The following is a 16,514-nucleotide window of genomic DNA, read 5'->3' on the forward strand; positions in this document are numbered from 1 at the left end:
CAACTCTTTGCTGGACATCTTCATCTGAATTCTTTATAGATATTTCAAGTTTAACAGGGACAAAGTAGAATTCATTCTCTTCCATTATTGGTGTGGGAACTCATCAGGATTGATGATCTCGTTCTTCTTTGTAAAGTCATAAATTTATAGCTTCTTTCTCTTCATTAGTAACAGAGGATAAAATAGGAGGTTGTTATATTCCAGGCAGGTTAAACTGTCACCATCACATTAACTTTCCTTCAGATCTTAATAACAAACCCCTTTTTGTCATTCAAAATCCTACACACTTTCACTGTTCTACACTGATTTTACAAGACTTCCTCTTATACTTCTATGATTCAACCAAACTATACCACTGACTAATGCTTGTGTTCCATCTCTCATCTCTGTACTTTTTCCTCTACGCCTAAATTAAAATTACTTTGCAATTGTTTTGCATGTTGTTGGGTTTTTTTTTTCATTTTATTCCCTGGATAGATGCTTCCCATCTTGCTCCCTGGTATAATATTAATCTTAACAACAGAGGTTATTTTGTTTATGTCTTTGAATCTCCAGTATCTAAACCAGTGCCTAGTACACAGTGCTTAATAAACTCTAAACTGATTAGAATTAAATAATAAATCAATCTGCCCCTTTATTCGTGTTTGTTTTCTGTGAAGCTTTGAAAACACAGTTAACCTTACCTGCAAATGTACATCTTATGTTCCATGGCCAGTCACTTCTACTTTTTCTCTCTTCAAATATATTGCTTATATCAGTACCAGAGAAGGCTACCATTTTAAGGAGAAGGTCTATTGAACTTTCAGCTTTGTATCTCCAATTTACAATGCTTCATACATAGTAAGCATTTAACAAATGCTTGTTAAATTGAACAGAATTCCTAGAGGTTTTTTCAAATATGCTCTTCAAGGTCATGCAGAGCTTCATATTCAGTGCTGATTTCCTTCCACCTTTTATCTTCACGGTCTATAAGTATTTAGACTTTACATCTTTGCCAAATGAACTGAATGTCCAATCAATTTAAGCTACATTAACAGAGCATAAAGTGGAGACTAAGTAAGCAATGGCATAAATATGCAGCTACTGAGGGAGAACAAAGCTCAAGGAAGTGCTGGGATTTTTTATGGGAAACAACACTCTAATATAGGAGTTGAGAGCAAGATGGGAAAGAATAACAGCAGCAATTGTTGTAACAAAAACTCAGCTAAGTTGGAGTGATAAAGATCAGAAAGTTCTTAATGAATTGGTCACCTTGCTTAGAGTAATGATAAGCTGTTAAGACTTATTTCATGAATGCCGGGTAATAATACTGTAGGTTTAGAAATTATAAAATCTGCTCATAAAAAGATCTCATAAAGAAATGAGTTATCTATTTTGTTATTTGTATTTAATAAATTCATGTATAATTGTTGTTTTTCAGAAGGTAATGATTATTGACCTAGCCATATGTGAATTTCTACTATTCCTAAGTAAGACAACAATATGTGTCTATGAAACAAGGTGAAACTAAATCCTTAAAGGCTGCTAGATAGAGCAGTTAATAGAATGTTGTACCTGAATGCAGGAAGATCAGAGTTCAAAACAACTATATGATTATAAGAAAGATACTTAACTTCTGACTCAGTTTCCTCAAATATAAAATGAGGATAATAGCAGCACCTAATATCCAGAAGCTATTGTGAGGACCAAATGAGATAATATTTGTAAAGCACTTAGCATAGTGCCAGACACATAGAAGACACTTGATAAATATTTGTTTCCTGTCTTTCTTCCTTCTCTCAAGAAGGGAAGGCCTCTTCAAGATGCTTCTCTATCTAGTTAGGCTAGACTTTAATTCATAGACTTTAGTATTAGAACATTTCTTGTTCTTTTGGACATCGACACTCAAAGAGTTTTAAAGATTACTTTCAACCTTATAAACACATTATTGTAAAATTTTATTGATGAACTCTGTCTTTGAATATCTCTCTCATTTAGTTATTTGAAGTATTTTAACACAGTTTATTTAGGTCCGAAAAATGAGACGATTCTTGAAAAATTTTCCAGTTATATAGTACTTAAACATAAAAAACGAACCATAGATTATGACCTAGAAGAGTTATTATAGATTATTTCTTGAATATTCTGTTAATAAATGTATTAAAAATAAAAAGAAGAAGAACCTTTGGTTATATCAGGTGTCACATCTTTGCACTCCTTCTTCTGAGCTGGTATAGATACTCTATAGCCTAATGATCATGAAGACAATTTTCACTGTCTACAGAACTGAGGACACGCCAAATAGGAAATTCCTACTGTATAGGAATAGGTATACAGAGTATAAAGATCACTTTATGAGCTCAACTCTTCCAGCACATAAATACATGGGCCTATGACTGGAATAGAGCTACCTCTGACTTCTTTTTCTTGGTGAAACCCGGTGAATCTTAAAAGGCATCTCCTATTTTCCATCATCCCGAAAAATCAGCCACAGAAACAGACTCAGTGACAATGGCAGCAGACCCACCAAGATAGAATTACCCACAGAGAGAGAAGCCACCAAAAAGATTAAAGAGATCTTTTGGCATTCTTCAGGTTATATTTAATAGAACTGATATGGAAAACAGCAAATGAGCAGTTCTGGCGCAAAAGCCCAAAGGAGACATATATTAACCTGCTAACTGATTATGATCATCCCATAACTTATTATTGCTTAGCATTCCTTTTCTATGTCAGAATAAATCTTCCTGTTCCATACCTGATTCATTTATGCATTCTGGGAAGCATTTTACTTTCCCCCACCCACCCAGCTTAGGCTCTCCTCTTAAATTGGAACTGTTCTTTAGATACAGAACTTTAGATACAGAACTGTTCTTAAACAAGTAGAACTGTTCTTTAGTTAACTTAAGTTAAAATGAAATTGGACAACGATGGACCTAATTCCCCTATGGAGATGACAAACAATGTCAAAGCAAGGAACTTAAGGCAAAAGGAGAAAGAATGGTGCCTTCTGGGCTCAGCCTAGCAGTGCTTGGCTAACTAATTTTCTAGACAAAGAATATTCTATCCTTATCTGACCTCAGACACTTAACACTCTTCCTAGCTGTGTGACCCTGGGCAAGTTACTTAACCCCAAATGCCTCAGCAAAAAAAGCAAAAAAAAAAATTCTATCCTTGTATAAAACTATGGTATGTCTGTAGATGGAATAGTGTTGAGGAATTGTGGTCAGTGCATCTTCAGGAAGTTAGCAGAGAAATAGAGAAGGATAAACAAGCAAGAGAATAACAGCAAGATGACTTTTATGAAACTGTGTGCATGGAAATATGGGAAGAGAAGGAAGAGAATCTGTAATGCAAAGTTTTAAAAACAAATGTTAAAAAATGTTTTACAGGGCAGTTAGGTGGTTCAGTGGATAGAGCACCAGCCCTGAAATCAAGAGGACCTGAGTTCAAATCTGGCCTCAGACACTTAACAATTCCTGGCTGTGGGACCTTGGGCAAGTCACTTAACCCCAATTGCCTCTGCCCCCCCAAAAAAGTTTTACAGGTAACTGTGATAATTTATATATACAAAAAAAGAGGATAGCAGAAGCTGTATAAATATGGGCAAAAAAGGGATTATAGTTCTTTAGTCTCAATAGAAATCTGAAAGAGGATATGGTCAAAATCTATAAAACTGTGAAGGCTAGAGATAAAGTGAAGAAGTCTAGGTTCTTTAATTTCCAGAGGATACTAACAAAGGGAGCCTCCTTAAAGCTTAAAGTCAGTTTAGGACAAATAAAAAGAGAGGTTGTAAATGCAGAGAATTCATTACTCCCAAGCATTTTCATAGAGTCATAGAAATGTAGCACTAGAAAGAGAGCATTTATTCCAACCCCATCTTTTTTATAGACAAGGAACTCAGATACAAAGCACAAAATGATTTCCACAGGTTTTTAATTCTAGTGAGTGATGAATTAGGAAATAAAGCTCATGTCCCCTAATTCTGAGTCTCACATATCACATGGCACAAACTGAAATATATATATAAACAGTTGAGATAAAGGCAAAGAAAATAGAGCCAAAATTTTTTCTAAGGGAAATCAAGATATTTGGAGAGTTATCTTAAGCAAATTGGAGGGACATGGAAGGAATTACCATTTACATTTGTGGATAGAGGAAGTGGTCATGACCAAACCAAGAGATAAATTCACAGGAGGTAAAATAAACACTTTTGATTAAATAAAATTCTATAAGTTTTCATACACACACACACACACACACACACACACACACACACACACATATATATATATATATACATACACACACATATACACATAGACACCAATTAGAAGAGAAGCAGGAAATTAGAAGAAAATCTTTGCAGCAAGTTTCTCTGATATATGTTTCATTTCTGAAATAGAGAACTGAATTAAAACAAATTAAGAGTCATTCCACAGCTGATAAATGGTCAAAAAATATGAATAGACAATTCAGAGAAAAAATATTTAAGTTATAAATATCTATATGAAAAAATGCTCCAAATTATAAGTATCAAACTCATTGCCCATGTGCAATTTGAACCAGATTAAAATATCATTTAGAAATATGTTTCAATACAAATAAAATATAATAGAAGCTAAATGATGTTAATATGTGGTTTTCTAAATCAACATTTAATCTACAGAAATCCTTATATATGGTATGGTGGCTCTTCATTTCTATTTGAGTGTGATATTACTACTCTAAATCACTAATAATTTAAAGAAATAAAGTAAAACAAGTCTGAGATACTACTTCACACTAATCAGATTGCCTAAATTGACCAAAAAAAAAAAAAACCGACAAATGCTGGAGAGGCTGGGGGGAAACAGGTACACTGCTGAACTGTTGGTAGAGCTACGAATTGGTGTAATCACTCTGGAAAGTAATTTGAAACTATACCCTGAAATACCACAATTAATATCTGCCTTAAAAATAAAGGAAAAAGATATATATTTACAAAATGTACTTATAGCATTCTTTTTAAGGTAGTGAAGAATTAGAAAATAAGGATGTACCCATCAATTGGGGAATAGTTGAACAAGTTACCTTATATGAATATGATGGAATACTACTGTATGTAAGAAATGCTGAAGTAGATGATTTCAGAAAAACCTGGGAAAACTTGTCTGAGCTGATGTACAGTGAAATGAACAGAGCAAAAATAACTATGCATACAATAACAATAACATTATATGCACAAAATACTTTGAAAGACTTAACTCTGATGAACATAATCACCAATCAAAAGACTCATGATGAAACATGCTATCCCCTCCAGAGAGAGGATGACTTAGATGATGGACTTAAGAGTACTTATTGAAACATATATTGTTCTCTTCTGCAGCCATTTTAAAAATAACTTCATACAACAAATCATTTTCCCTGCCATCTGCTCCTAGCTGACAAACCTACCACCATGAAGGACATGAATGAATACAGAAATATCAAGTTCACTGGTTTCTCCAAAATCAACATCAGCAAGAACCAGCAGGATGACAATAAAATGTCTAATAAAGGGCTAAACTGGGATATGAGCAAGAAAGATCTAATTGAGTACCTGTCTCATTTTGAAGAATCTGGAGACTGCACAATTAAAACAGATCCAGTCACTGGAAGACCAAAGGGATTTGCATTTGTGCTTTTCAAAGATGCTGCCAGTGTTGATGAGGTCCTGGAACTCAAAGAAAACAAACTGAATGGCAAGATAGCAAGTCCCTCAAAGTGTTAATGCTTTAAAAGGAAAAGAGTTCCTCAAAAAAGTATGTGTGGGTAAACAGGGCACAAATACATCTAAAGAACAAATCAAAGAATATTTTAGACCATTTGAAAAGATTGAGAATATTGAACTTCCTATGGACAATAATAATAAGTGAAAGAAGATTCTGTTTTTATCATATACAAAGATAATCAATGAAGAATTTGTTAGAAAACAGCTATTTATATTGGTTCTGGAAAGTGTGAAATCAAAATTTCACAGCCCCAAAAGGCATACAGGAAGCAAGAGAAACAACCAAAAGGGGCATTGTGGTTAGTGGCCACGATGGCACCAGAGGTCATGGCTGAGGTAAACAAAGCACACTGAAAGAAAAAATTACCCACTATGTTAAAGAAGGGTGTGGAGAAATAGTTGCAAATGATGCAGCAATTTATCTTGCAGAATGACGACACTGAATTGAAAGTGGTCTTCAATAGATCTGAAATGAGTATTTAGAAAAGACTTTTAGTGTACATGACACAGTTGCATCCAATTATATAAAGATGCCTGTAGGGGTTTTTAAAATATAATTTTTATGTTATCTTTTGCCATCTGTTGGGAAAAATGTGAATTTGGTTCTATAGAAATTTCATTTGTAAAATTTCATGATAAATTATTCACAAAAATAAATTATTTTGGGGAGAGGATTTTAGAAGATGGCAGAGTAGAATTTATGGGGAAAAAAAAACAAGGGTAGTGATCATGAAGAGATGTGACTACAATAACATACAGCTAAAAACAAAAAGAACAAGCAAAGGAGAAAGAACCCAACAGAGAAATTGTTATGTAGTTCATCTTCTCAAGAGGAGAGTGAAGGAAAAAAAAACCTCTCCTACCCAAAAGAGTAATATCAAAAGTTTACCTGCCCAAAAAGAATTCACAAAAGAACTTTTAAAAAACCAAATGAGAGAGACTGAAGAAAAATATTTTAAAAATAAGTACAACCCAAGAAAAACAAGATGATTATGGGGAAAAAATCATTTATCTGAAAAAGGACATCTAGAATCTTTAAAAAGAGAACAACTTCTTGAAAATTAGAATTGGACAAAAGCCAACAAAGTTATAAGAGACCAAGAAAAACTTTATGATGAATGAAAAATTGAGTAAAATGAGATAAATGAAATTAGATATAAAAAATGAAAAAAATAAGAAAAACAACTGTTCTGGAGAATAGAGCAAGAGAAAACATAAGAGTAATTGGAATATGTGAAAGCTACAATAAAAAAAAAGAATCTTGATACAATAATACAAGAAAAAATTAAAGATAATTGTCCTGTAGTGTTAGAACAAAAGGGAAAAGTAGAAATAGGAAAAAATTCACAAATAACCAACAGAAAGAAATCCTATTAGGAAAACGCACAGGAATATCATATCCAAATTTTAAAACCTCCATGTTAAGAAGAAAATATTATGAGCATTAAGAAAAAAAATCAAATATGGCAGAGCCACAATTAGAATCACATAAGATCTAGAAGCAACTATATTAGAAGACCATGGGTCTTAGAACACTTTATATATATATATATATATATATATAATATATATATATATATATATATATATATATATATATATACACATATATATATATATATGTATATATATATATACATATATGCAAAAAGAACTGAGTTTGAGACTGAAAATATCATATCCAGCAAAGTTAAGCATATTCTTGAATGGGAAAAAAAAAAACATTCAATGTATTGCCAGACTTTCAGGATTCTGCTGCAAAAAGACTTGAAACTTAATAGAAAAATTAATAGAAAAATACCAAGATCCAAGAGAACTGTAAGATAAATATCAAAGACTAATTATAAGGGACTCAATAGGAATAAACTTTATTTTTTATACTTGGAAATGTAAGCATATGTCTAAGACTGTCATATTGGTTGGTCAAAAGCAAGATGAGGGCAGAGCTAAGTATGATATAATTCTAAAAAACAAAATCATTGAGAAAAAGGTAAAAAAAAATCATGCAAATGAGATGAAAGAGGAAGAATGTCACAGAGGAATTAGATGAAGGAAAAGGACTGGTAGTTTTGAATTGAGAATGGGTTAAAAAAGGAACTATACATACACATATATATGCATGCATACATACACATACACGCACACACAAAGGTATAAAAGTCTTCTAAATTTAGAAAGGGAATAGGGAGGGAGGAGAGGATAAGGGAGGTATTTTTAGAGAGAACTCTACTTATATCAGATCTGGGTTAAAAAGAGAAAAACAAACAGTTAGAAGGGAATAAAAGTATTCTAAATTTATAAAGAAATAAGAGGATAAGAAAGTAATAGCATAGGGAGTGTTGAAGGGTGTGTATATAGACAAGATGGGATCAAGAGGGAATACAATATATATATATGGCTATAAAAATCTTCAGAGAAACAAGAGGGCAAGGCATAAATGTGGGAGAAGAGGATAAGGGAAGGTTCTGATTGGGGGGAGAGATAGGTTAAGTAATAGAAGGAACTAAGTTGTGGATAGAAGTAAAGCAGAGGAGTCAGGAGGAATAGAAAATAAGAGATATAAACATAAAGTAAAGATTAGAAGTATAATTTGTATTTTTAAAAAAAACAAGGGTAGTAATCATACTCTGGGTCAAAATCAAAGATAAAATAGATTTAATCAAAACAGAAAAATAGGGAAAATCCACTATATGTTAGCCTTATTAATCAATATTATTTTAGACTACTAAAATAACAAGACAATATAAAGGTTGGAATATTGTGTGGTATAGGAAATTTTGAGTTGGCAGAGTTAGAAAAAGATGGAAAAACTTGGGCTTATGAAGGAAGAAGTTATGCACCTTTAAAGAAACAAAGGACTTAAGGTCCTTACATAGATGCATGTAAATGTGTGTGTGTGTAGATATGTATATAATTATAGTTATCTATGTATATGTATGTGTGTATATGAACATTTATCATATGTGTGTATGTGGGTTTACCTACACATCTTCCTTTCTTTCTCTCTCTCTCTTTTCACTTAAAAAAAAGTAGCCTTCAGGAATCCAGGAAGGAATAAAGCAAAAAGTACACAGTAAAGAAAAAAAGAAAATCAGCAAAGAAAAGATGGACAGATCTGACTGAACACAATGTGTAATATTTATCATATAGAATTTCTTGAAATCGAGATTTATTGCTTTATATTTTGAATTCTCTCATGTGTTCTGCTGCACACATAGCAATGGATTTTTTTTCTTTTTCTATTTTGTATTTAGGTTTAAAATGAATGAAGAAAAGAAAAAAAGAATAAATTATTTTAACTTTTTTTCTGTTTTTGACACTAAGTATCTCTGTGAAGACATAATATTAAATAAGCAATAATTGAGGTGCAGTTTATTTTCTAAAGAGTCATGGATAGTGGGGAGAAGCAGTAGTCTTTTATCAGGAACAGCAAACTTTGCTTTAGTTGCCTAATTCCTTATGTTAGGGATTCCTGTTCATGTTTAAAATAACAGGTTATAAAATGTAGTTAAGTAACATTTGTCTCCCAAGTGCATTCTTTGGAACTTTGTAATGAGAAGTTAATTCAAAATGTTGTGAATAACTTAAACTGTTTCTATCAGGCCATAGACGCCTTGACTTTTATTTTTAAGAAGATCCATAAAAATAAGGTATGTTTAAAAACTTCATGGGTTGACAAAATGATTTGAACTCATTTATAAAAATAACAACAAAAAAACCTCCTATGATTATCTGACATTTGAATTGAATAAATATAACTCGATTTGGATATTTCCATATCCATTGAAAGTGGATCAAAGATTAATATGATCAAGCATTTTCACCATAGAATTGGGAGTAAATGAATTTTACCCAAAATAGTGCATTATGTCACAGACACTGCCAAACCATAAACAGATATCCTACCGGAATACTTATTTGGAAAGTTAGAAGAATTATGGAAAGTTTTTAAGAAAAATCATTAAAGCAAATCCCATGAACTTGTGAATAGTTTTGTACTGTAACTAAAGGTTATTTTTCCATGAAAAAAGAAACATATCTTCTTTTTTTCTTTTTCTGCTTCTTTATCTGCTCTCTTCCGTAGAAGGATTTGTTTTTCTTGTTTTCTCAATGGGTAGAGGAGGGAAAGTAGAAAGGAAAAAAATTGGAATTGAAAATAAAATAAATTGTATTAAAAATAAAAGAGCAGCCAATAACTTCAAAAAAAAAAAAGATGTTTGTAGTATTCCTAACCTTTGAAGATTTCAAGGACAGCAACTATAAGTTCCCACAACATATCTTTATTGAACCATAAAGGCTGATCCCAATGTGGCAAGTCTTATATTCATAAAATAAAATGATTTCATGCAAAAATGGATACATGATTTTTAGAAATTCTTAAAGAAAACCAAGTAATTTTACATGAATCACTAATAAAAGACACATTTTAAAGCTTCCATTTTTTTCAAATTTCAAATTTTTAATTTTAATTTTAAATTTTCAAATTTCAAAATTTTAATCCAAAAGAGAGCTAATTCAGTTTCAATTGATCAAGGATGGACAGAAGCAGCTATACCCAAAGAAAGCTACACCCATTTACACTGGGATGTGAATGTAAACTATTTGCATTTTTGTTTTTCTTCCTGGGTTATTTATACCTTCTGAATCTAATTCTCCCTGTGCAACAAGAGAACTGTTCGGTTCTGCACACATATATTGTATCTAGGATATAATGTAACCTATTCAACATGTAAAGGATTGCTTGCCATCTGGGGGAGGGGGTGGAGGGAGGGAGGGGAAAAATAGGAACAGAAGTGAGTGCAAGGGATAATGCTGTAAAAAATTACCCTGGCATGGGTTCTGTCAATAAAAAGTTATTTAAAAAAAATTTTTAATCCAAGATATTTAATTGTATAGCAATAATTATTCTTTCTCAGAGTCTCAGAGGGAATCAAAATATTTTCCAGACATTAATTATGACACCAATTAGGAAAGGAGCAAACACTGTTATTGTTCTTACTTCATAGTTATTGCTCCTGAATCAATATGTCATTTTATTCATTAGCTGCAAAAAGGACTAGATGAATTTAAAACTGCTGGTAAAGCAGATCACAAAACAGTATTTATATCTGTATACATGTGAGTATACATAATATATGTGTATTGTGTGCATGTGTATGTGTGCATTAAACAAATGCTGAAACAACATTACATACTCATGACTAATCTCTTCTGCTAAATTCAGCAGCCTATGTTAGGTCATCATGCGATTTGCCCTTTCGGCTGCTTTTGACACTTGAAAGAAATGTCGTCACTTCTTTCCTCTCATTCTCTTCTTAACCCTTTAAAATCTGGCTTTCAATCTTACCACTACACTGAAACTGTTCTTTCCAAAGTGACTAATGATTTCTTAATTTCCAAATCCAACAGCCTTTTCTTAAACTTCATTCTCTTTGATACCATTGATCATTCTCTCTTCTCCTCAGGTTTTAGAAACATCATTTTCTCAGCCTACTTGAATGCTCCTTTTCTGTTTCCTTTGATGGATTCTTCTCCATATCATGCCCTCTAACATAGGTATCTCTCAAAGTTTTGCCCTGGGTACTCTTCTGTTCTCCCTCTGTAATATTCCACTTGGTGATCTCATTAGCTCCTATGAATTAATTATCATCTTTATGTTGATGATTCTCAAATCAACTTTTCCTGCCCTAACATCGCTGCTGGTCTCCAATCTCCAATTGCCTTTCAGACATCTCAAAACAGAAGTCCAGAAGACATCTTAAACACAGTATTTCCAAAATCAAACTCATCATCTTTCTGGCTAAATCCTCCCTATCTCCCTATCTTTCCTTATTATTGTAGAAGATAACACTATCTTTTCCAGTTCCTCAAACTTGCAACTTAGGAATCACATGGAATCCTTTACTATTTCTCAACCTCCATATCCAATTTCACCTTTGCAACATTTCTCAAAAGTGCCCCCTTCTGCTACTACATTGGTATACATCTCCATGACTTCACAGTAGAGCTTCCTCAAATCTCCCCACTCCAATCCATTCTCTATTCAGACACTCAAGTTCTTTTCTTAAAATCCTTATCTGGTTGCTCCATCACTCTATAAACTCCAGCGGTTTCCTGTTGCCTCCAGAAGAAAATACAAAATGCTTTGTTTAGCATTCAAAGCCCTTCATTATCAAGCCCCCTCCTACTTTCCAGTATTTTTACATTTTGGTTCCCAACACATACCCTTTGATCTAGTGACATTAGCCTCCTAGCTGTTCCACAAATGGATGACCCCCATAGCTGGAATACTTTTCCTACTCCACTCCCACTATTGACCTCTCTGACTTCCTGTAAGTACCAAATAAAATCCCACCTTATACACACAATCTTCCCTAATCCCTTTCATTGATAGTTATTTCCTATATATCCTGTATATTGCTTACTTTGTATATATTTGCATGTTTTCTTGTCCATTAGACTGCCTCTTTTTTATCCCTAGGACTTGGTGTAATGCCCAGCATATAGTAGGCACCTAATGAATGTTTATTTAACTGAACTAAAGTGAATTGTCTTAAGGCTTCCCTTCAATCTATTGATATTCTATCATCAATTTCATGTACTGCTGTCTTCTAAACATTGGTATCTTCCAAGACTCTGTTCTAGTGCCTCTTCTCTCACCATACTTCCTCCTTTGATGCCTCACCTATTCCCATCAGTTAAGTTATTCTATATAATGACTTCCATATATATAGCCCTAATTTCTTTCTTGAATCCCTACTCTGTATAACCAACTTAATATCTCCAACTAAATGGTCTACTGATATCTCAAGTTCAACATGTTCCTAAGAGAATTCAATTATCTTCACTCTTCCAAAGTTCTCTATTTTTGTGGAGGGTAGCAACATCCTTTCAGCTACCCAGGTTTTCTACCTTGATGACTCTTCTCCCACTCTGAAATCCCACAACCAATTGGAAGCCAAGTCTTCCATATCTACAATTCTCCCTCCTCCATTCTCCTTTTCCCCACTAGCTTCAAAATCTCATTACCTTATATTTTGATGACTCAGCCTCAATTGTGGTCTCCCTGTTTCTGTCTGGTCAATCCAGAGCATTGCTAGCAACATGATTTTCTAAGGCTTGGATAATCTTTTTTTTTAAATAAAACTTTTATTTTCAAAACACATGCATAGATAGTCTTCAACACTCACCCTTGAAAAACCTTGTATTCCCAGTTTTTTTTTTCTCCCTCCCTTCTCCCCACTCCCTCCCCTAGATGGTAAGCAATATGTTAAATATATGTTAAACATGTCGCACAAGAAAAATCAGCTCAAAAAAGAAAAAAACCTGAAAAAGAAAACAAAATGCAAGCAAACAATAGCAAAAAAAGATGAAAATACTATATTGTGATCCACACTCAGTCCCCTTCTGGGGTGCAAATGGATCTCTACATCACAAGATCTGGCCTAAAACCTCAGGTAATCTTTTTTACACTATCTATATTCACATACCTCCCACTAAAAATCTTCAGTGATTCCCTTCTATGCAACAAATTCCTCAGCTTTTCCAGACTTATGTCATCTCATTCCCCTTTTGCAGAGTTTATGTTCCTGCCAAAGTGACTGCCAATTGTTCCCCAACCATAATCTATCAATTCCCATCTCTGTGTCTTATGCCTGGGATATAGCACTTTTTAACCTAAGCCTCTTAGAATTATAAGCTTTTTTCAAGGTTCAGATCGATTGTCCCAAATGTTAATGTCCTTTCTGTTCTCAAATTACCTTACATTTACTTAACTTTATACATAGGTATCCCACCATTTAACCCATAGTAGAACAGAATCTCTTTTGAGAGCAAAAAGTGTTTTTCATTTTAAATTATGAGGGCTCAGTGACTGGGACATAATGTTCTTGCACATAGTAGGCATTTAATAATGCCTAAATTTATTAAATTGAATAGTATTATAAGTGCATTCATCCTGTAGCAAAATGCTTTGCTACTTCAGTCATGTGTAACGACAGTTTATTCTGTAGCATGTGACAAATAGGATATTAAGAAGGAAAACTAGGGCTGAAAGTGTTACCATACCTTCAAGTCTGTATATTCCCTTCAATTTATTCCTCAGTTTGCTAATCTTCATTTGTACATAATAAAAATCTTCTTAAAAGGAATCCAGCACAAGAAATTTTGGTTATTACTTCTTTTTAAATTACTGCCATTGGGCTGCAATGTTTGTAGTGATTTAAATCTTTTATATTGGTTTCTTTCTGCATGACCACAGTCTGAATGCTACCTATTTAAATATTAAAAAGAGCCTCCAAATATAATATAAAATTATATTTCTTTACATTTCCATTATTTTAGCAGTGAAGTATAATTGATAAAGTAGTATGCTATAAAAATAGCTCAGAGATTGAATTTGAACCTAATCCATAGAAGTATCATAAGAAAGGTTAGTAACAGAAAAAGGCCATCTGCTGAAGAGGCTTGCTGCCTTTTATGGATTATCTCTCCTCTACCTCCTTGCAATTACTCTCTAACCTTGAATACCCTTCTCCAGAAACTGTTGAGCTCATTCTTACTTTAATCATTTCTCTTGGAACACAGACTTCTATTGCCATTTAGAAAATGCAAACCCATTTATAGGAACCAGATAACATAGTTTATTGAGCCATTTATCTATTTATCAATCTATCTAGCTATCTATTTCAATCCCATAATATCTAGACCCCTGACACTTCCACCAATAAATTAATATCAAGAGAAAGTCAAACAATGGAAAAGGTGAATAGGCACATCATTAAATATTTAACAAAGTCCTAACTAATCAGAATATGTTCATCATGAAAACACATAATCAAATTCCTATTTAAGTGGCTAGCTTTTTTAAAAAAAGAAATTAAATTGCTTTTATATATTTTGCTCTAAAGTTGATAACTCATTTATTAGCTAACTAGAGGATGTTATGGTTTGAACATTTACGTTTCATGTATATGAGCCACAAAGAAAGTGTTTAAGAGGCTAATTAGTATCTTGACACTGTAGATAAAACTTAATGCAGTTTCCCACACCCATATAAACTGATAGCACTCCATTTTTCCCCAAGACCTCCAAAGAGTCAGAAGGTTTAACTTCACTCTATAATTTCTGTGATAACCCTCACTGTCAGGAGCTTTTTACTTATAGATGACCTAAATCCCCATGCTGAAGTTGAAACTCATTTGTATTTGTCTGATACTCAGGAAAAAATGGAAAATAACTTGTCAATCAACTTCTATATTCACTTTGTGGAACTTTAGAATATTAAAAGGAAAATGGCTTCTTGGGTCAAGGAAGTTTTCTTATGTTTCACAAGTTTCAAAAGATTATTTTCAAAGATTATTAATATAATTAAGGCAGCAAGGTGTCACCGTGAATAGAGCAGGGCTTCTTAAACTTTTTCCACTCACGACCCCTATTTGCCTGAGGGATTTTTATGGGTCCCTGGGTATATAGGTATATAAAATAGGCATAAAAATCAAAGATTTATTGATAATAAATCATAATTTGCTACACATTCAGTCATGAGATCCCACATGGGATGTAGCTCACAGTTGATGAAACTGGGAAATTGAGCACCAGCTCAGGAGAAAAGAATTCAAATCCAACCTCAAACACCTACTAGCTATGTGACCATGGGAAAGACACTTAACCCTATTTCCCTCAGTTCCTCAACTGTAAAATGAACTGAAGAAAATGGCAAACCACTCCAGCAAGAAAATGGCAAACCACTCCAGCATCTTTACCAAGAAAACCTCAAATGAAACAGATCAACAAAAAATGTAATAAATAAGAATCATTAGCTACTTTAACAAAATTGTTTATAGATACATGATTTTGTGTATTGCTTAGACATACTAAACCATGTCTCAAAAAGCAGACTTCTTTAGTACTTAATACATGTTTATTGATTGACTGGCTTCTTCCTAGTCATTACCAGAATCACAAGATAGAAAAGATCTGTAGCAAGTACTTCAGCACTTTAGTGGAGACCTATCTACATCCACTTCCCCTCTAAGGAGAAACGTGGTGAAATCCACACCACCAACCAACATGCCTCCAAACAGAAAACCACCTTTGAGCTTCGAATCTATGATCCTATGAATTTGCAATACAGACACTTACTAGTTATGTGACCCCAGGAAAGTCACTTAAGCTCTGTTTCGTCATCTGTAAAATGAGAATAATAGTGATAATAATAATAATCGCACCGATTTCCCAGGTTGTGGTGAAGACCAAATTAGATAAAAATTGTAAAGCACATAGTAATCGGCATCACATAAAATTTTAATTGCTATTATTAATTATTAATATCTTTCCTTATTTATTTTTGAATCTCCCATGGTACTTAGAATGGTGTCTTGGACATATATGAGATGTAAAATAACTGTTGAATAAATGAATGGCCTTGAATATACTTCTAAGAGGCTCATATTCTTTTGAAGTAATTTACACAGATTTATGAGGCTGCTATGTGAACTAAGCAACATTTTTTAATGTGAATTCTTTCATATTTTTCAGTAGTTTAGGAATGATTTAGTGATGATGTATGAATCAATTCATCAAAAGATATTGGAAAGCACTTACCAATATGAAAAATACTGAATTAATGAAAATGTTAACTCCCAAAAGATTTAACAAAAAGACAGTAATTGCTTACATTGATTACTTAGCAAACCATGCTTTCAAACAATTGTTAAAAACTTTATGAAGCATAACGCTTCTTTTACATTAGTTAAAATTATTTGTTGTTATGATTTAA

General features: G+C 33.0%; 1 protein-coding gene and 1 pseudogene across 1 annotated transcript in view; one reads left to right on the top strand and one right to left on the bottom strand.

Annotated features, from left to right (window-relative positions):
• The window catches only part of MARCHF11 (membrane associated ring-CH-type finger 11), a 160,098-nt gene that overhangs the window by 15,495 nt on the left and 128,089 nt on the right, over nucleotides 1–16,514 (bottom strand). The gene's annotated exons all lie outside the window — the stretch shown is intronic.
• Nucleotides 5,423–6,800, top strand: LOC127543644 (heterogeneous nuclear ribonucleoprotein D-like; annotated as a pseudogene).

Source organism: Antechinus flavipes, chromosome 1 (genome assembly GCF_016432865.1).
Source record: "Antechinus flavipes isolate AdamAnt ecotype Samford, QLD, Australia chromosome 1, AdamAnt_v2, whole genome shotgun sequence".
NCBI lineage: Eukaryota > Metazoa > Chordata > Mammalia > Dasyuromorphia > Dasyuridae > Antechinus > Antechinus flavipes.